This window comes from Sorex araneus, chromosome 5 (genome assembly GCF_027595985.1).
Source record: "Sorex araneus isolate mSorAra2 chromosome 5, mSorAra2.pri, whole genome shotgun sequence".
Lineage (NCBI taxonomy): Eukaryota > Metazoa > Chordata > Mammalia > Eulipotyphla > Soricidae > Sorex > Sorex araneus.
The window spans coordinates 178105765-178126699 of record NC_073306.1 but is presented as its reverse complement, the minus strand read 5'-3'; the positions used below and the strand labels follow the sequence as shown (position 1 = coordinate 178126699).

General features: G+C 36.2%; 1 protein-coding gene across 2 annotated transcripts in view; it reads right to left on the bottom strand.

Annotated features, from left to right (window-relative positions):
• The window catches only part of GABRB1 (gamma-aminobutyric acid type A receptor subunit beta1), a 373240-nt gene that overhangs the window by 157281 nt on the left and 195024 nt on the right, over positions 1 to 20935 (bottom strand). The window lies entirely within an intron of this gene.

Below are 20935 nucleotides of genomic sequence, written 5' to 3'. Positions count from 1 at the left end.
AGCTAGAAATTAGTAAGCCTTATGTACTTTCAGGTTTGACTCAACAAACAAATAGTATATATAGACATGATAAAATACTGGCTTGATAGAAGTACAAAAAGAGATGACAATCTGGGTGGCCAGAATGATGGTACAGCAGCATACCGAGGTTCAATCCCCAGCATTCCATATGGTCCTCCAAGTACTGCCAGGAGTAATTCCTGAGTGCAGAGCCAGGAGTAAGCAAATAAAAAAAAGACAATCTGATTTATGAGAGAGGATCAGGGATATACTCAAGAAATATAGTTTGAGAGGTAATTTTAGATAGAATTGGAAAAAAATAGACATTCACTGGGTATACTGTGAGAAACCAAATTGGTCTTTTTATGAAGTCTGAAAGATGTGGGTATTAATAGAAGTAGATCAAGCTAGAGATGAACCAGACTTGCAAGAGAATGTTCTGAGTTCCATCCTGGCATTTACTATGTATACTGTATCAAATATGAAATGCAATTAGTGAGTCAAATTTGGGATATAGGGTTATTAAACGTGAGGTTCAGGTGACTGATTAGAATTTTCAGCGGAAATGTTACTGTTAAAGTCACAAAAGTGGTGCTGGAGAGATAGTACAGCATGAGGCTGACCCAGGTTCAATCTTTACCTTCCCTTATGGTCCCCTTTATCCCTGTAGGAATGAACTTTGAACACAGAGGCAGGAGAAAGTAAGCTCTAGTGCAGTTATCAGAAAAATCACTGTCATCACTGTCATCCCATTGCTCATCGATTTGCTCAAGTGGGCACCAGTAATGTCTCCATTTTGAGACATGTTACCGTTTTTGGCATATTGAATACACCACGGGTAGCTTGCCAGGCTCTGCCGTGCAGGAGAGATACTCTTGGTAGCCTGCCGGGCTCTCCAAGAGGGGCAGAGGAATTGAATCCAGGTCATCTGTATGCAAGGCAAACACCCTACCCACTGTGCTATCGCTCCAGCCCATAATAAAAATATGTGTATAAATATAAATATTTATACTTTAAATAATTAAAAATATTTAGACTTAAAAATAAAAATAGATAATCACAAAAGTAGGTGATTATGGATGAATCACATAAGAAGAGGTTTTCTTGAATATGTGAAGAGGATCTTCAACTGAAGTATTAATGGAGGACGAGGAACAAGAAATATGTAACACTGTAGCACTGTCGTCCTGTCGTTCATCATCCCGTTGTTCATTGATTTGCTTGAGCTGGCACCAGTAACTTCTCCATTATGAGACTTGTTGTTACTGTTTTTGGCACATGGAATATGCCATGGGTAGCTTGCCAGGCTCTGCCATGTGGGCGGGATACTCTCGGTAGCTTGCTGGGCTCTCTGAGAGGGACAGAGGAATCAAACTCAGGTTGCCTCGTGCAAGGCAAATGCCCTATCCGCTGTACTATCACTCCAGCCCTGCTATTTCTCCAACCAAAACCAAATGAGAAGAGGGTTTGTTGAATATGTGGAGAAGATCAGCAACTGAAGGAGGAAGGAGTAAAAAAAAGAGTTATGTACTTGGAACAGCGGGACTTCATATCTCTTCATTCTCAGCAATGGAAAACTAATTATCACATGCTTCCTTGGCAGTAGGGCTGTCTTTTCTGGGGGGAAACCCCAACAACAATAGTAAGTTTTGTGTTGAAATATGGAATGTCATCAAGGTAAAGAGAAAATGAAGTGAAATTTATCAGTTACACAGACAGGGGTGGGGGGGTAGAGGGTGAGGTATACTGGGGGTTTTGGTGGTTGAATATGGGCACTGGTGAAGGGATGGGTGTTTGAGCATTGTTTAACTGAGATATGTCTTGAGAACTTTGTAACTTTCCACATGGTGATTAAATAAAATAAAACAAACAAACAAACAAACAAAATGGTCTTTTGTATTTGACAACTAGCAGTCCTTGCTGATATCAGTGAAATGACAGAAGTTAGTTTTATCACTCTTGGGGACCAACTCTTGACATCTGTATTTTAAGGAATACACCAGGTGACCCAGATGCTGTTATGACAGGTGAAAGAGGAGCAAATTTCTACTACATGGTTGAGCCCCCAGTTTAGTCAAGTTTTTTGTTAATAGCCTTTTGTATATAGCCGTTTGTAGACTAGAAAAATAACACCAATCACTTCATAGGGAATTTGAGAGTATATAATGCTGTATACAAAGGGAATCAAAATACTTGAAAACTTAGCTACATATTTTAAAATTACAGCATACCATCATGTTGACCAGTATCCATTTGTTGCCATGGAAAAACCTTTATTAAACTCTGGTGAAGGTGAGCACGAGTCCGATGCTGAAAATATATTGGAATTTTCTTTTTCATATCTATGTCCAGGGATAAAAGTAGAATAATAGTGTTTTTTTCATGGGCATGAGTGCCTGATATTATGTTCCAGGCATGGTGTAAACATGGGCAAGGTACTCATAGAGCTTACTATATTCATATGGTCAGCGTGAAAAGTTAATAGTCAATGGATTTGTCTGTCTCTGAAGTTTACACTACCCAGGCAGCTTGCACATTGTTACTTTGTGTTTTACGAAAACAAAAATCACAATATAATAGACTAATTTCCACTGCCACCCAGTACATTTTTATTTCTTTCGAAGTTTATTTATAGTAGTCAGGAAGTGATTTATCTTCAAGAAGCAGATCATTTACAGCGTTTAGTGATTGAGTCATGGGTTGCCAGACCATTGGCCATTGTAACATGATTATAATTATTTTTCCAACTTCCTAATTTTACAGATGAAAGAACTGAAACCAAAATATATTAAATGACCAACACATTATTACTGTGATTTAAGTTAAGCATATGACATTTCTGTTTGTTGACTATCTTGCTTCCCTTGAATTAGCTAATTTATTTTAAATTTCTCTTATGGAAAAATCAATTTGGTTAAGCATCATATACTGTTGTTTCAGTACAGAAGATCTTTATTGTTACTAAATTGATACAAATTCTCTAGAACCTTCAAAAACCTTGCCAGTGGCATGCTTTTTATCCTGGAAGGGAGCAACATGACGCCTGCCATAGCCATGCCACCAGACTCTATGCCAGGCTGTTTCACTCGGGGCACCCTAGAGCTGGGCAGGTGAGAGTCCCCCAACCCCAAGGGACCCAGCCCCAGCAGCCAAAAGCTTCCACAACGCAACTGCTGCCATGCTCATGGCCATTCTCACATACGCCGGCCAAGCCTCACACACAAGTGAACGTATTCCTGCACCATGCAGCCACGAATGGCCATAAGACACTCCCTACCTATTCTCCAAGAGCACCATACCACATTTGATGGGTTCAAATAGTAGGCGACCAATCATAGAAGAAAAATATATATGCATATATGCATATTTTCAAATATATATATGAAAGCTCACATCACTCAACCTTTAATAATATGTTAGTGATATCTTAAAGAATGACTTAATGGTCCCTGCCAAAACAGAACAATCTTCACACTGTTTCTACTACGAACACTTTTTTGGGTAGCATTTTCAGTGGTTTTTCATAACAGACAATATAAAATAAATTATTTCGGTTGTGCTTTGGGACAGGGCTTGGGGCTTGGGATGGAAACATCTGGAATATGGTGGTGGGAAGGTGTAATGGTGGTGAGATTGGTGTTTGAATATTAAATGTAATCAAATATTGTGAATTACCTTATAAAATAAAAAAATTAAAAACAACAACAACAACAACAAAAACCTTGCCAGTGCCAATGTGGCTTTAAGGGAAAGCAAAATGTTGGAACTGGGGAACTTTGCCTTCTATTTCACCATTTTGATACACATTTCCAGCCCCAGAGTTTTTGTATTTTTAAACATCAGCCTGATCCAGTACATATGGAGGTCCTTACAGGTTTGTTTGGGGATTTTTGCATTAAAAATCCATTATATGCTGAACTAGATACCCTGGTGTTCTCAAGTCCAAAAAGACCATACTCCATATAATGAAGTCAAATTGGAATGATCTGAATTAGACCTTAGCCTAGTGATTAAGATCTAGGGTTTTAAAATCAGACATTAGATTTAAAGCCAACTTCCACCATTTATCAGTTCTGGAAAAATTATTTCTCTTATGTCATATTCCTTGTCTTGAATGTGTAATGTGGATTGTATATGAATATCCACTACATACACACAATGCCTGAAACATACACCCAAGGATGACTGTTTGGAAAAGCCAGTTAAAGAAGAAATTGGGTTCACTTGATGAGTTAAATAATTTGATGCACTTACACATGAGTCTGCCTTTGTTCATTTTTAAAGCCTCTGCTCTATTCACTTTATCATTCTCTAGCCACTCATCATCAATCTCAACCTCACTGACAGTGTATCTTATATCTACACTATGTCACCAGATAATGTCATACTCTGTTATTAAGTAACCTGGCACATTTTAAATAAAATGTCCTTTAATGGCCACAAAATACTTTTCTGGCAAAAATATCACGGCAAAATTTTAAAATCACTGAACCAAAACTAGTAATATCTTAGACACAATGAGTTATAAATCTTGTTTAATATTTTCTATTTCTCCTTAAGTCACATTCTTCATCCTTCCTTCACCTTATCTTGTGCCCTAGAACACAGGCCTTCCTTCCCCTTATCTTGTGTCCTAGAACGAAACCCTGAATGTCTGGACTGCTGAGAGGGCCATATCATCTTGAACTCATTATGGATCTAGCCTCTGAGTGTAGGAGATAAGAGAGTGAGAGCACAATGAAAATGTGGTATGTGTTACTCCAAGTCCCTTCTTCTAAGGTCATCCTACTTTATTGTATCAGTTGCCCCTCTACATAGATTCATGGTCTCCCTCACCTCATTCTTAAAGTTTAAGAGCATCCACTATGCTATTTCCAGGTACTGCTATATTTGAATGTTGGTTTTCCTTAACTCTGCCTCATTATTTTAGATTCCGTCAACTAAACTCTTTCCAAATAAGCTGATTTGGACGTGCTGTCTTCTATCCTGGATTATACAGGAAGCCTGTATTTTATTTAGCTGTTGGCAATTCCACAGGATGGAGATGTGGTTATTTGAAAATTAATTTTCAAATGATTCCTGGACCTGGAAGATCTTTTGGTCTTGGTAGTCTCAGACTTGAGATGCAGCTTAATAAAGTTATGTCTGTGACTTAGCTAAGCCCTAATCTTCAATCTGAAAAATGTCTTTGCAGTTGAGTTGGAAGGAGAAAGAAAATTTTAGCATAGTGAGCACAATTTTTGGTGGGGAAAACATAGAAGTTTTCTGTTATGTTATTTTCATTAAGTATCTGACCTGAATACTTCTCTTGAGAATCTGAATTAAGTTTATTCATTTTTAAAAAGATATTGTGCAGTGGTTGGAGGTAAAGAAGAATGTATTAACTTTTCTCTTCTTATATATGTATATCATTTATTGCTTTCATAATTTGAAACAAGTTATTTAGCTTCACTGAAATAATTTTATATCATATTTTCTCTAAGGTATAAGATCATCAATGTTGTTATGAAGGCAATTGGGTATTGCACAAAACTTTGAAATTAAGTGATTCTTCTGCAGGCCCAATTTCATTCAGATATTTCTCTTCAATGAGTGAATTATCTTGCCCAAGGTTATGCTCCTTCACTAGGATCCTCTAATTGCTCAAGATTGTGTGAAGGTACAAAGTAAACTCTGACAACCCTTATTACTCCAATCATCCTGTGGAGTTACCTGAGGTCCCTGCTTCCACTAACTCCATTTAAACTAACCCCTCTGCTCAGTGTTATTTTACAATGTAATAAGAGCAGCATGAGGCAAATTAACTTGGAGACTTTGGTAAGACAACATACCTTCTAATGAGAGTAATCAATCTCCAAAGATTATGAGAACTGCTACAGCAGTGAAGTTTTAGACTCTACTCAGGCTAGAATACATAGACATTGCCTCCAAAATTAGAGGAATTCTTGCATCTCACATTTTTTACCACTGTAAAGAGGACAATACTTGGTGGACCCTTTTGACCTTCTGGAATTGGCATATTCACCATGTAAGACAAGACCCTTTTTCTTTATACTTTATTCCTTCTGGAGGGACTATCTATCCAATGTCTGTCCACAATGGTATTTTCAAAGCAAATAACTTTCAGGACTTCATAGATTTACAGCTTAAAATTGTGCCTTAGGATGATTTTCACCCATATTTTAGTTAGATAATATTTAGATGAGAATTTGAACTTAAAGTTGGCACTAGAATGGGTTAAAAATTTGTGAACTGGGTGCCAGAGTGATACTGTAATGGATAGAGTAGGGTAGGTCATTTGCCTTTCATGCCAGTTACCACGGTTTGAACCTATGGTCCTCCAAGTACCACTAGGAATAAATCCTGACTGCAAAGCCAACCTGAGCATAGCTGGGTGTGGCACCAAAACAAAACAAAACAAAAATCTTTCTGTGGACTGGTAAACTTTTGGGATGAGACAGAATCTTGTTGCATATGAGGTGGATATGAATTTTGGACTTCCACAACTTTGAGTGTTACAGGCTGAATGTTGTTCCCTCCAAATGTGTATTTTGTAGTCCTGACCCTTAGTACCTGAAAATGTGACTGTTCTCAGGTAAAGGTTGAAGCTGTTAATAATGCCACAATATAATCTAACTGGTGACCTCAAAATAAGAGGTGATAAGAGCATACAGATACATGTTCTATATATCCCAGGGCTTCATAATCATAGAGGAATCAATCTCCATGTGAAATGCACCAAAAACATTGTTATCTAAAATCCAAGGAGAGAGATCTCAAGATAAATCAAATCTGTCAAAACCTTGGTCTTTGACTTCCTTCAGTCTCCAGAACTGTAAGAAAAGTCAATTTCAGTTGTACAAGTCACCCAATCAGTTGTATTTTCCCTTAGTAGCTCTAGGAAACTAAGATATCCTTTCATCTTAACTATTTGGTTATATGGGTACAATAAAATTACTCCATTTTTTTTAAGATAGATGTGAAGTCGGGGTCATCTCAATTCCAGGGCTCCAAGAAGCTTCAGCTAATTCTATTACAACTGTATCATAGCTCTTTCTGCCTAATCCCACCTCTTTAAATCTATCCTAGAATTTCCTGACAACCCAATGAACGATTTGCTTGCCTATATCTGTCTTAAGGTCTGTTTACTGAAAACATGGTTTAAAAAAATATTTTTGGGGCTAATTAGAACTGCTCCATGGAAACTCCAGGCTCAATGATCAGAATTAACTCTGGCATTTCTTAGGGGACTATTCGGTGCCATGGGTCAAACTAGGAGAGCTGCACAAAGTGAGAGCCTTAGCTCCTCTACTATTTCTCAGGTACCCCAAAAGACTTTTTTTTTTAAGATACACACAAACTTCAAAGACAAATATGAGAACATAGTAAATATTTGGTAAATATAAACAAGTATCTCGGTATGTTTAGCATCCAAGATATTGCACATATGATGTATTATTATTATGTATTGAAATAATATATTTTACATGAATAAATGACTCAATATCATACTAACTCTGAATGTGTTTACCTGAATGACACACAGCAAGTAAATCTGTAGATCCAGACTTGCTCAAGGAATTACAGGGAAAAAAAGAAGAGGGAGAGAAGTCCCTGTGTGATCCTCTCAAACTCTTGATGGCGAGTAATAAAATATATATGCATATAACATACATATAATATCTATAACATACGCATTATATATAATACGGGGTTCACTTGTGTAATCTGGTCTTTAATTTTCATTTCAAAATAAAGCAAAGTGAATAACTATAAAGTCAGTGATCTTTATAGAAATAATCCTAATAGATTATTATCCACTCTGAATGCTTTTCTCCATTGCTAACTAAAAGCTAAACTATTAATACTAAAGAGAATCCTTTAAAATATATTAGGGACATTTTAAGATATATGAACACTACTTAAGACCTTCAATTTTTACCAAATCACATGATTTAGTTCACATCACATGGTATAGTCACCAGGGTTCAAGAAAATAAGTGTGGTGATATTATGTATTGTGATATTTATTTGGGACTAGGATTTCTGTTTCCTGTTGAAATTCACTGCCCCATCACCCATCCCTCACCTCTATGGATAAAATCAGACCTCAGGGATTTTGGATGGAAATTTCTTAGAGATAAATCCCTTTCTTGATTCTGTAAGAGAGAAAGTGGCTAATTATAGAGAATCTGCTTGGTATATGCTAGAAGAAGAAAAAATGAAGTAATAATAAAATGAGGTTTGTTTTAGAGACAAAAAATGATAAGGATCTAAACATTTAGTATGTGTCAGTGTGGTCTTACTGTCAAAGTCTCAAAGACTTTTGCAATTAAGTGCAATAGTAAAGTGCACTTAAACTATTTGCTCATTCCTTTGATATTGTCTTAGCTCATTCTCTTACCTCCACATTGCCTTTGATCAGGTGTTCTGTTCTGAGGTATTTCTTCATCCTCTATTTTAAAAAATTTAACCTTTATTATCCAGTAATAGTCAAGAAATAATTGTATAACATTTGTTTCCATCTGACAATATAGTATATCTTATTTTTGTTCATTTGACCATTTTAGAGACACACTCTTGAGAGCAGATGTTTTTCTTGTTTTACTGTTACTATGTTTAACTATTAAATTAAATATGAAAGTGCCTAATAAGCAGGTATTAATTGAGTATGTATAATTCCTGCATTTTTGTTTATCCCAGGGAAGTGGGAGTGGCCCTGAAAATGTATAGAGTTTGATTTACCCAGTCTACTGTACTGGCATAAAGTCAGATTTATCCTGATTTCAGGAGAATAAAAATAGCTTTAATTTTTGATGATCAATAATTGTGGTTGCATAATCACAAGCATAGCAAATTATTTTTTATAATAAAACTTATGCAGATGGAGAAATAAAAGAAATCTGCATAAACCATTAATTTGGGCTGTTTGTGTGACAAACAGAACTAATCAGAATTTTAAAAGACAATAATAATCATAAGAGCAGAATAAAAGTCTATTGTCTATCATCCCAAAGAGAGGTATATTCACCTTTACTCCACTCAAATTGTGTTTCACTGAGAAAATTTTACCTCAGAGGTTTAACAGTGTATTGGTAATTCACATAGAATTGCTGCAATTAATTTATCTTCTTTTCCATACTTTAAGCTTGTCTTGATTTAGAAAAAAATACTTGTGAATCTGAGCAATTCCAAGAAAAACACGAAGCACAACTCTCCTTCTACATTAACTACTGTAGAATTAGTAAGTGAGGCCAGAGGCACAGCGGGTAGTGTGTTTGCCTTGCACAAGGCCAACCCAGGTTTAATCCCCAGTGTCCCATATGGTCTCCCCCGAACCACCATGAGTGTTTCTTGAGTGTAGAGATGGAGTAAACGCTGAGCATCACCACTCTGTTCCCCCACCCCAACTGGAAAAAAGGAGGGCACCGGAAGAGATGTCACAGGTCTGTGACGCATGCCTGATATGCAGGAGACTCTGGTCTGATTCCTACACTGCCTGGTCCCTAGCAGTGATGGCCTTGGTTTGCCCAGTGCTGTTGTGCTGTACATAGCTGGGGGTGACTTCAGAGCCCTGTGAGCATGCTTGAAAGACAACTCTCCTCCTTCATCCTCCCCGATAAAAGGTCTGTGCATTAATTTACCTTCAAAACTCGAAAAACACTGCTCTCTGATTCCTAAGTTCTTCACTTATGGGCACAAGTTCACAAAGAATTGATAAACACCATGCACGAAATCTTTACTGTGCACAAACTGGCATTTCCGTACAAGTCTGCCTCCAACAGAAAGACCTAGACTCCTGAAACCGCTCTATGGTGGAGTTGGGAATCTCTGCTCCAAGACAGTGCTTACAGATAAATATTCCAATATTATTGTTTAAAGATATCATGAATGGAAAAGTCAACCAAATCATTCTATTCAGGCTTCCAAAAGGGAGTTGATTCACTAATGGGAAATGTCTCAGAGAAAAGAAGAGAAGCCGGGGGTGGGGGGTGGGGAGTTGGGGGTGGGCTTATCTAAGGACAAAGATACTGTTTGACCACATTTTATTAGGTTCCTTTCCTCAATGGGGTCCTTTACCTTTATCTTCCATATCTGTTCCCAAAGTCAGATTCTTATTTTTTTCTCCATTTTCTTTATTGCTTTTATTTACATAAAATAAGTAGAAAATAACAATCATTATCATAACCTCTACCTGTCAGGCTTACAAAGAAAAAATAAAAGGCATATCAAAATAAGGAAAAATATATTAAACAGTTTAGGAAGATCTTAAAGTATCATTTCATTATTAATAATATCATATATTCATGCATGTATTTTACTATTTTACTTTGTTATCTCATGTACAAAATAAATTTAGTGATATCTGTCTACCTATATAATTTTGAAGGTGCTTCCAAGAGTGCTGGTGGGGTGGGCTGTCTGAAGTACTCTGCTAACAAGATCAGTTCAAAGGCTTAGGATGCAGGGTGCAATCTGCTCAGGACTCAAGGCACTTGGGACCACTAGGACCACTCTCAGTAGAGGTTAGGAACCTACAGGTGACACCTGTGCTCTCAGTGGATTTCAGAGCTATAGCTAAAGACATTACATGGTGCACATGTGGTACAGGGAATCACAACATGCATTATCTCCCTGACTCTATGTTCTTCTTTTTAGGGAGGGCTTGGGCCATACTCAGCAATGTTCAGAGCTTACTCATAGCTCTGTGCTTAGAGATCGGTCCTGGTGGTGCTTGAGAGACTGTATGTGGTGACAGAGATCTTCAGCCATGTGCAAGGCAAGAGCCTTACTTCCTGCACAGTATCTCCAGATCTGCTGTACTAATTTTTAAAGGAAATTCTAGGTCTTTTTCCCTTGAAAACTTTTATCATATATGTGAGCACTTAGCCCATAACAAATTAAAAATACAGTGCAAGGTACTACTGAAAGTCTATGAAAAAGCGAACCCATTTTGTTCTCATATCTTATAACTGGGATGAGAAAGAGTTAAGGAAATATGAGCACTTTTTATGTCAGGAACTTGAGAATATTATTTCTGGTGTTAAAGAAGAAGAAACAGAAGTGGAAAGAAGGAAGGGAGGAAGGGAGGGAGGAATAGAGAGAACAAGGTAGGAAAAAAAGAAAGGAAAAGGGAAAAAGAGGAAAACATAGTTCCTACTGCAGAAATGATGTCAATTGGAGATTGTGTAATAAACCATTGCCTCAGGGACATTGTTCTTATTTGCTAGACCATGGGGGCGGGGGGAAGCAGAGGGCAAGGGAAAACAAATTGTTTAAGATAAGCATGACTAGCAAGATATTTAATTTCTTTGAGTTCTCACACTACTAAATATAGCAAATAACTCTTTGGACACAGAACACAGAATTTAATACTTTTCATATTATAGAAAAATGTTTGCTTGAAAATAAACTGCAAATTTCTTTTTAAGTGCATAACTATAGACATGAGGAATATTAAGACTATATAAGTTTTCTAGTACGTGGCCACAAAATAACCCTAGTATTTAGTGATTTACAATAAAAAGTCCAGCTATTTACAATTTTGGAGAGAATTCACAGATATGTAGGGAGAAGAATTGACAGATTAGCACGAAAGATGGAAGGAATATTTGAACACTAGAGGGTAATGATTCCATAAACATGAGAAAGTCCTAATTTGCATAATTAAATAGGGGTGGAAAGAGTACATGAGTCTAACGTAAAGGAAATGGGGGGCTGGAGCGATAGCACAGTGGGTAGGGCATTTGCCTTGCACGCGGCCAACCCGGGTTTGATCCCCAGCATCCCATATGGTTCCCTGAGCACCACCAGGAGTAATTCCTGAGTGCAGTGCCAAAAGTAACCCCTGTGCATCACCGTGTGTGACCCAAAAAGAAAAAAAGAAGAAAAAAAGAAAATGGGGCTGGATATTGTAAAGTAGGTAAGGTGCTTGCCTTGCATCTGCTGACCTAAGTCTGAACCCAGCACCCCAAATGATTTCCTGAGCAAGCTCAGGAGTGATTTCTGAGTATAGAGCCTGAAGAAGGAGCTGAGCACAGCCTAGCGTGGCGCAAAAACCAATATAATAAAATAAAGGACATAAGAATTGAACCTGGAGGGCTGGAGCGATAGCACAGTGGGTAGGGTGTTTGCCTTGTACTCGGCCAATCCGGGTTTGAATCCCAGCATCCCATATGGTCCCCTGAGCACCGCCAGGAGTAATTCCTGAGTTCAGAGTCAGGAATAATCCCTGAGCATCGCCGGCTGTGACCCAGAAAGAAAATAAAAAGAATTGAATCTGGATTGCAAGCTAAAGATATCATTATCAGAAATAGGGAAGACAAAATATTTTAGAAAGAATTGAGGATCAGATGTTCACATAATCTGATTTTTCCCCGTTGGTACAATTTCTATGAGAAGGTAATCATTAGGAAGTCAGAAATGCAAGGACGTCTAAGTTGGGAGCAAATACCAGTGAACTACCAGTCACTGTCACTGTCATCCCATTCCTCATCGATTTGCTTGAGCGGGCATCAGTATCTTCTCCATTGTGAGACTTGTTACTGTTTTTGGCATATGGAATATGCCACAGGTAGCTTGCCAGGCTCTGCTGTGTGGGCAGTATACTCTTGGTAGCTTGCCGGGCTCTCTGAGAGGGATGGAGGAATCAAACCTGGGTCAAATGTGTGCAAGAGAAACGCCCTACCCGCTGTGCTATCACTTCAGCCCAGTGAACTACCAGTAAAGAGGAGAGTTTAACAGTATGATTAAAACATTATGAGATGAGATTATTAAGATTAAATTGCCCAATAAGAGGAGTTGAAAAAGGTAAAAATTATACATGAAGAGTATCTTTACCAAATACAAAGAATCAGGAGAATGCGATACAATAGAAACATAGAAGCAGGAGAGCCAAGAATTTAAAAATTGCCAAGTTATGATAATGTACTCAGGAAATGTTATTTGGATGAGCAGATCTTTGTAAACCTTACAGAAGAGGATTTAATAATATTAGAAAGAGATTTAAGCCTGCAAGAGTTTGAAAAATATTTGATGTCTAAAGTAAAAGATCAAATGACAGCTCAGTTAAACAAGCGTCTTTAAAATACAGTCTTTTTTCAGAGATGTGGTTTGATGTTCTTTTCTATTTTAACCCTCGAAACACAGGATAATGAGTAGTCTAATGGATTTAATTAAGTTATGAAGTGAAAAATTTTCTTGGCTGAAATTTAGGAATTCAAAGCGTTACATGTGCGTTAGACAAGGGCAATTCTGAAATAATATATCATAAAAACTAGGCATCGACAGGATAATAAGTATAGATCAATGCAATAATCTGAACAAATGGAAGTAGATCCAAACCAAAGTCACAGTGTGTATAAGGAGTAGAAGAGGAGATTCATGACAATTAGAAAATGAAGAAGCAAAACTATATAGTTTGTGCCATGAATCAGATAGTCGTCTTCCATAGCTTTTGATTTTATAAGTTAAGTAATTTCAGGTATGTTATTGTGTGTATAAAATAAGACAGAGATGACAGATCATGGATTGGAGAGATTGAAGAACAAGAGTTTAGGGAATTGAGTTATATATAAATGTTTTTTTTCAAATGAATAATATCAAAGAATGATGACAGAGAGGATTCAAAGGACAACCACAACCCAGTGTGAACAATATTGAATGCAAAAGATTTTACAATGTCCTCATTGTAATGAAAGAGTTCAGGATCTGTAGTTTATAAGTTTATAAGGTTACAATGTTATCAATAGAAAAATGCTAGAGGAATAAAATAATATAAATAACATCAGTGGATCCCTGAGCAAATATGGGTGTGGCCACAAACCAATAAACAAATAAAGATGTATGTGACTTATTCCATGTTGTATATCTTTATGAATTAAAGTATTTATCTATATTGACCAAATTGAATTTTATTGCATCTTAGTATAGCATTTTTGTGACTATCATATTTTATTTTTCCATGCTTTTATTGATGGAGTTTTAGATTTTTTAAATATATTTCACTATTAAGCTAATGTTGTGATTAGTGTTTCTTTTTTAACATCTTTTAAACATATATGTAAGAATATGAACATAGGTCTGACATTTCTGAATTGATGAGTGTATAAATTTTATTTATTTTATATGAATTTTTTAGCAAAGTGGTTCTTCCCAATGCATATTCTCTCCAGCAATGCATGAGAATTCCTATTGCTAACATACTGTCATATCTTTTTTGTTGCTGAACTTTCAGAGTGCTTCACGTATCTTAGATATTAACCCATTGCTAATGTGTGCTGTGTGAATATTTTTTTCCCAATCAGTAGGGTGCCTTTTAATTTTAGGCCTCATTTCTTTTGCAGTGCAGTATCTTTTCAGTTTGATAAGTCTCATTTGTTTATTTCTACTTTAAACAAAAAACTAATGTCCAAGATATACAAAACAGCCTCATAGCTCAACAAAAAACAAACAATGCCATCGAAAATGGAGAAGGGAGCTAAACAGATACGTCCTGTAAGAAGACATAAAGATGTGCACTAGGCACATAGAAAACAGCTTATCATAACTGATTACCAGCTAAGTAGAAACAAAATTAATGATATCGCCTTAACCCGAGGAGAGCAGTTTGTTTTCTTTCAATGATATACCAACAGGCACAAAAGCAGCAAGTGCTGGTGAGGATGTGGTGAAAAGGAATTTTTACTCACTGATGGTGGGACTGTTCATTGTTCAGTCTCTTTGGAAAACAGTTTGGAGACTTCTCAAAACATTACAAATAGGACTTTCAGATAATCCAGTGATTCTACTCCTAGGCATTTATCCCAAGAACACAAAACCATTATTCAAAGTACACACGCATACACACATACATAAAACTGCATTCATCATAGCATTATTCAAAATAGCAAAGTTCTGAAAATAATCTGTATCCAACAACAGACGAGTAGATGAAATTGTGGTTTAGGTTCATAATTGTATATATTCAGCTCTGAGGAAAAAAAATTTGCAGTTTGCTGAAACTTAGATGGGATTGGAGGGTGTCATGCTAAGTGAAGTGATTCAGAAGGTCAAAGATAAATACCAGATGATCTAGCTCATATGCAAAACCCAAAGAAACAAAGAAAGGGATTAGAAGATCTCCAAGACTCCAATGAGGAAGGAGGGAGTAAATCACCTTGGTATAGTGGTAGAAGGATCTGAAAACACTGGTCAAGTGATTAGAGTAGTATGTCTACAATTTTAAAGCAATAACTTTAGTAGTATTGTACATTATTGTAACCCATTAAAAAATAAACATGTTGTTAGATTTTTAAAGTTTTATCAACAAAATCGATGTGCAAAGGTAACTACATTATTAACAGTTTATTATATTAACTTTGTGATTTGACTTCTCTTATTCTCAGTAAAAATTAAGATAATTAAAAAATTTTAAATTACTTTTTAACTGAGTCATCGTGAGATACACTGTTGCAAAGTTATTCATCAATGCACTTCAGTCATCAATGTTCCAGGAGCATTTGCTGTTATTCATCAATGCACTTCAGTCATCAATGTTCCACCACCCTTTCACCAGTACACATTTCCTGTCACCAATGTCCTCAGTTTCCCTCTCACTCTGCCTTTATTGCAGACACTTCTCTTTTTGCTCTCTCTCTCTGAGAAATTTTTAACTTTTGATTTTTATATTAGTCTGTTGTTGGGAGTAATTTATATGATTAACAATAGCAGAAGAATTCTATCACCAAGAATGGAACTCAAGTACTGAATGGAACTCAAGATGGTATCCCAGCATTTCAACATACGGATTAGTTCTGGAGAGAATTTATGGAGGCCAGTGGTGCTACTTTTCCCCAACATACTTTCTATAATCACCATGATTATTTTTATGAGTGAAGTGAAAACTATAGTACAGAATATATGATTGGTCTGATACGATTTTCTCTCTTATTCTAGAGCATCCTTAAAGCATCAAATAGGGTAAAATTACATAATTAGTATTTAGAGATAGTATAGTGAACTTTGACTCAGAATGAACAGTGATCTTATATTTTTATATGTAAAAGAGAAAGCATTTCTCATGAAAGATGACTCATTTCAGTTTTCTTCTCAAAGAATGATAGTCATGATTTGTTTTTATAATTTATTTCCATTTATTTCACTATTTTCCATTTTTCAGATCTTATTTATTCTCTATGACTAATGTATTCCACTTCCAGTTGATACAGGCACACTGGCCATTCATTTTGGCTAAGAAACATGATAGAATGTCATATTAACCACTTGAAATCCTCGTGTGACAAATTTGACTGAGTTGACTTCTGAAGAATTATTCATTTCCACTCCAAGATCATGGCAGTTTGAATATCTATTCAGTATGAGTAAAACTTCAAAAGTGAGGTCTAAAAGATGACAGTGGCTTAAAATGCTTGCCTGACAAACAAGGCTGAGAGCTTAATCTCATGGTATGTAATTACCGGTGAGGGAGAAAAAAACCCTCTAACATAGACTGATTTTATAGAGTACTGACTTTAAAATGACAGTAATTAAATTGGCCAAATTTTTGACATCTTTAGAGAATAAAAAAATAATGATTCTTCCAATAATGTGATTGATATTGATAATCTTTTTGTTTGTTTTGGGATCATATGCAGCTGTGCTTGCGGCTTACTCCTTCCTGCCTTTGCATTCACTCCTGCTGGGCTCAAAGGGACCGTATGGGATGCCAGAGCTTGAAACTGGGTTGGCCACATGCAAAGCAATCACCCTTCCCACTATACTATCTCTCCTCCTCCGATTTTTCTTTTTTTTATCCCTTTGATTAATAACAGAGAACTCAGCACTTTATAGTATAGCAAAGTATATATTATATTTTAATGTATATTTTTGCTAATTCAAGATCAACTTAATTTTTTTCCATCTTGTTATCTCCCTTCTACCTAGAATAAGCTTTTATGGCAATAGTTGTTCCGGATTAAATAAACAAATTAAACTAATGTTCTCTATACTCTTTAAATACAGAATTGCATTATTAAAAAGGAAACACATAATTTACCTGAGAATTCAATAATTATACAGAATTCAATAGGCATATAGATTAATAGTAATACTGAAATTGGCTAATTATAAAATTAGTATGATAGATAACAAACTTTTTTCAATAGAAATAAACTTAAGGTTTATTTAATAATGTGATAACCAATATCACATGGTTTTAAGGAAAACAAAGTTTGAAGAAATTATGGTCATTATAATAAAAAAAGAATCAGATGCCATACTATATACAATTAATATAAAGATGCAGAAAATATATCCAATATAAAGAGATATTTGAGACAACATACTATCACTACATAGATGAAAAGACATATTTTTGCTTATTCAGAAATCAAATGTGTTTATATAAGTCAAAGATGATTTCAGTACTATATTTAGCAACTGCAGTTGCTGCAACAGAAGCAGTTGTTTATACCTGCTCCCTGCTTGCTTTTAGAATTACTAAAAACGACAGAAAACATGAAATAAAGTGACTTAAAATCACAAATACTTAGATTTCTCTTTCTTAAATGCTAGATTTAATGTTCATGAAATGATATAGCAAGTCCACAATCATCAAATACCCTAAGATTCTAAATCTCGTTGCTCTTTTTTTTTCTGCTTTTTGGGTCACACTCGGCAATGCACAGGGGTTACTCCTGGCTTTGCACTCAGGAATTACTCCTGGCTGTGCTTGGGGGACCATATGGGATGCCGGGAATCGAACCTGGGTAAGCCGCATGCAAGGCAAATGCCCTACTTGCTGTGCTATTGCTCCAGCCCCAATCTCGTTGCTCTTAATAAGTAGAAACTTAACATGTAGAGTTCCCACCTCTTGGTTTACAGTGGTTACTTAAACTCCAGATATTTCAATCAGTACAATTAAGGACAAACTGGAGTGATAGCACAGCAGGGAGGGCATTTGCCTTGCATGTGGCCGGCCCGGGTTCGATTCCTCCATCCCTCTTTGAGAGCCCAGCAAACTACCAGCTACCGAGAGTATCCCACCAGCACAGGCTCTGTAGTGTATTTGATGTACCAAAAATAGTAACAACAAGTCTCACAATGGAGACGTTACTGGTCACCGCTCAAGCAAATCAATGAACAACGGGATGACAGTGCTATAATTATGACTTTAGAAATGAAAATGAGGGTTGAGAAGATTACTGTTGTTGCTGATTGGGCATTCACTTGGCTTGAACATGGAAGAATAAAATTTTAATTTAATTATAACATATTAATTAATAAAACCCATGATTGATACTTGAACATTATTGTTCAAGTATTTCATTATTGTTCAACATTATTTCATACATGCTATTGAGTTATTAATATTTTTTCAGAGCACAATTAAAATTCTTAGTTTTAATGTTATAGGGCACCCGTCTAAATTTAAGACTCTCCAAGCATTCAAAAAATTAGTTATTTACAATGAGATCAGCAAAAATACCTTATAACTTATTTCTGAGCCATAACTAGGAGAAAAAGAAAGACACAATTACAATTTTCATGCAAGTAGAAAAATATTTGCCAACCAGATACAGAGGTTCCACTGGAGCTGAGTGTTTTTTTGCATTGAAAGAAAGCAGAGGACAGAGTAATCCAGGGCTCAAGCAGTACACACAATAGTAACTATAGAAAAAAAAAGTTCCACTGGAAGAGAGGGACTGGATATCTCAGAGCACTGAGAGGCAGGAGAGCAAAATTAGTACCAGAGACTGTGGTCTCACTAAGATACCATTTTAATGTGAACATCCTTGTGTCTTGGTGATAAAGGAGGAAAAAAAGTTCAAAAATAGTAAAATTAAGTCTTAGCAAAACAAAAAAGGATTACAGAGGTAGAACATATACAACACGTTTTCTAAAGAATAAAAGAAAACACTATTGATTTTAGAAAGTGTTTCCTGAGACCAACAGAAAAAAAAAGTTCCCTTCAGCTTAGAAATGCTCTAAGCTTATACAAATAACAAAATGTACCTGTTATTTTGGGCCAGAAAAACTTTAAGGTATTTCACAGAGAACAGAAGATGGAAATGGAAGCTAATGTAAGAAGAAGCAGAGATGACAACCCTAAGAGCCAGCTAAAAGCAATATCCCGAACCCACCACGAAGAGAAAAATGACGAGGAAGAAAAGAAAACAGCCCAGGCTGGGGAAAAAATGAATTGTAAGTATATTTTGCATTATTGTGAAACACTTAGAGAGGCTAATTAGTTCTTTTTCTATACCAGACTTTTGGTCCTTCCACTTATCGATACTTGTGTCTCGTCTCCTGTTCTTGAGGTATCGAGGATAATGTTGGGTAGGTTGGAAAGCAGATTTTCTACTTTATTTTTTAATATATTTTAATGTGAGGGTTATTAAAGTAATGATTCCATATGTATTTTATAAGAATAATTAGAAGTTAAAAACAATTTTTTAAAAGGAGAGATATTAAATGATTTCTCTTTAGCTCACAGCTTCTGATGTTTTCTCTCTGGCTCTGTATCAGGGAGGCAGAGAGTCACAGGTATCAGGTCCCATTGCCTTCCAATTACTGCTTGGGTTTGGCCAATGGGAAACCTAGGCAGGGGTCAGAGTTGGAAGAGCATCTGAGGAGAAGAATTATTCATTTAGATTTCCGCTTGGAGGTTAGGCAGAGTTATCCATATCGCTCAACAGGAGTGTTTTGTAATGCAACATCTGTTCTCTCCATACAATTCTCTCTGAGTTCTAATAACCCCCCTTCCTCCTCTGTCCGTCCTCTCAGTTTGAACGATACCCTCTAAAGATTGTCATTTTCTCTGAAACCTGTGAATTTTACCTTATATGGAGAAAGGAATTTTGTAGGAATAATCAAATTAAAGATTTTAGATAACATTATCCTGAGTTTTCTTAGGGTTTATATAAGATGAAGCAGGAAAAAAAGGGCGAGAGAAGACTGAAGACAGGGAAGGAAAAAGTGATAGAATATGATGATATGAAGCAAGAAATATGAGCCACCTCTCAAAAAAATCAAGGATATGGATGTGTCTGGACAGGGAAGAAAATTTTGGATTTCTGACCTATAATCAAAATGACAAGACTAAGAAGTTTAGTTATTTTAAGCTATTAAATTTATGGCAATTTTTATGGAAGTAATAGAACACTAATCACTGGACTGGAGTGATAGCACAGAGGGTAGGGTGTTTGCCTTGCATGCAGCTGACCCGGGTTCAATTTCTCTGTCCCTATCAAAGAGCCCGGCAAGCTACCAAGAGTATCCCGCCCACACGGCAGAGCCTGGTTAGCTACCCGTGGCGTATTTGATATGCCAAAAACAGTAACAACAAGTCTCACAATGGACACGTTTCTGGTGCCCGCTTGAGCAAAACGATGAAAAATGGGAGGACAGTGAAACAGTGCGACAGTGCTAATCACAGAGCTAGGAAATAACCGTTCGTTGTCTAGTTTTACTAGCTGAGAGTATCAGCTATTTCCTCTTGGTTATGCTAAACTTCATCCACATTTTATAAACAATTCATATATTATACTACATTTACACAGTACATCTTTGCTTTTTCCTGTTAGAAATGTATATGAGCATCTTTTTTCTTCTCTTTAAAGAGTACCTAATTTCCAAATGGATGTGAGAGCAAATGGATTAATAAAGTTGGCTTAATTAAGTTTTATAGGTAAGAAATTTGGTAAAGTAATGTACATCTGTTAGTTTAAAATGTTTTAGTTGTCCCATAGTATTGGGAGTCCCATCATAGCAGTGCAATTAGTATAAACAAGCTACAGCAGATAGATATACGTATCATATAGCTGATGTAAAGTTTAAATACAAATCAGAAAAATGTATTATGCATCTACACAATGGAATACTATGCAACTGTTAGGAGAGATGAAGTCATGAAATTTTCTTATAAATGGATGAACATGGAGAGTATCATGCTAAG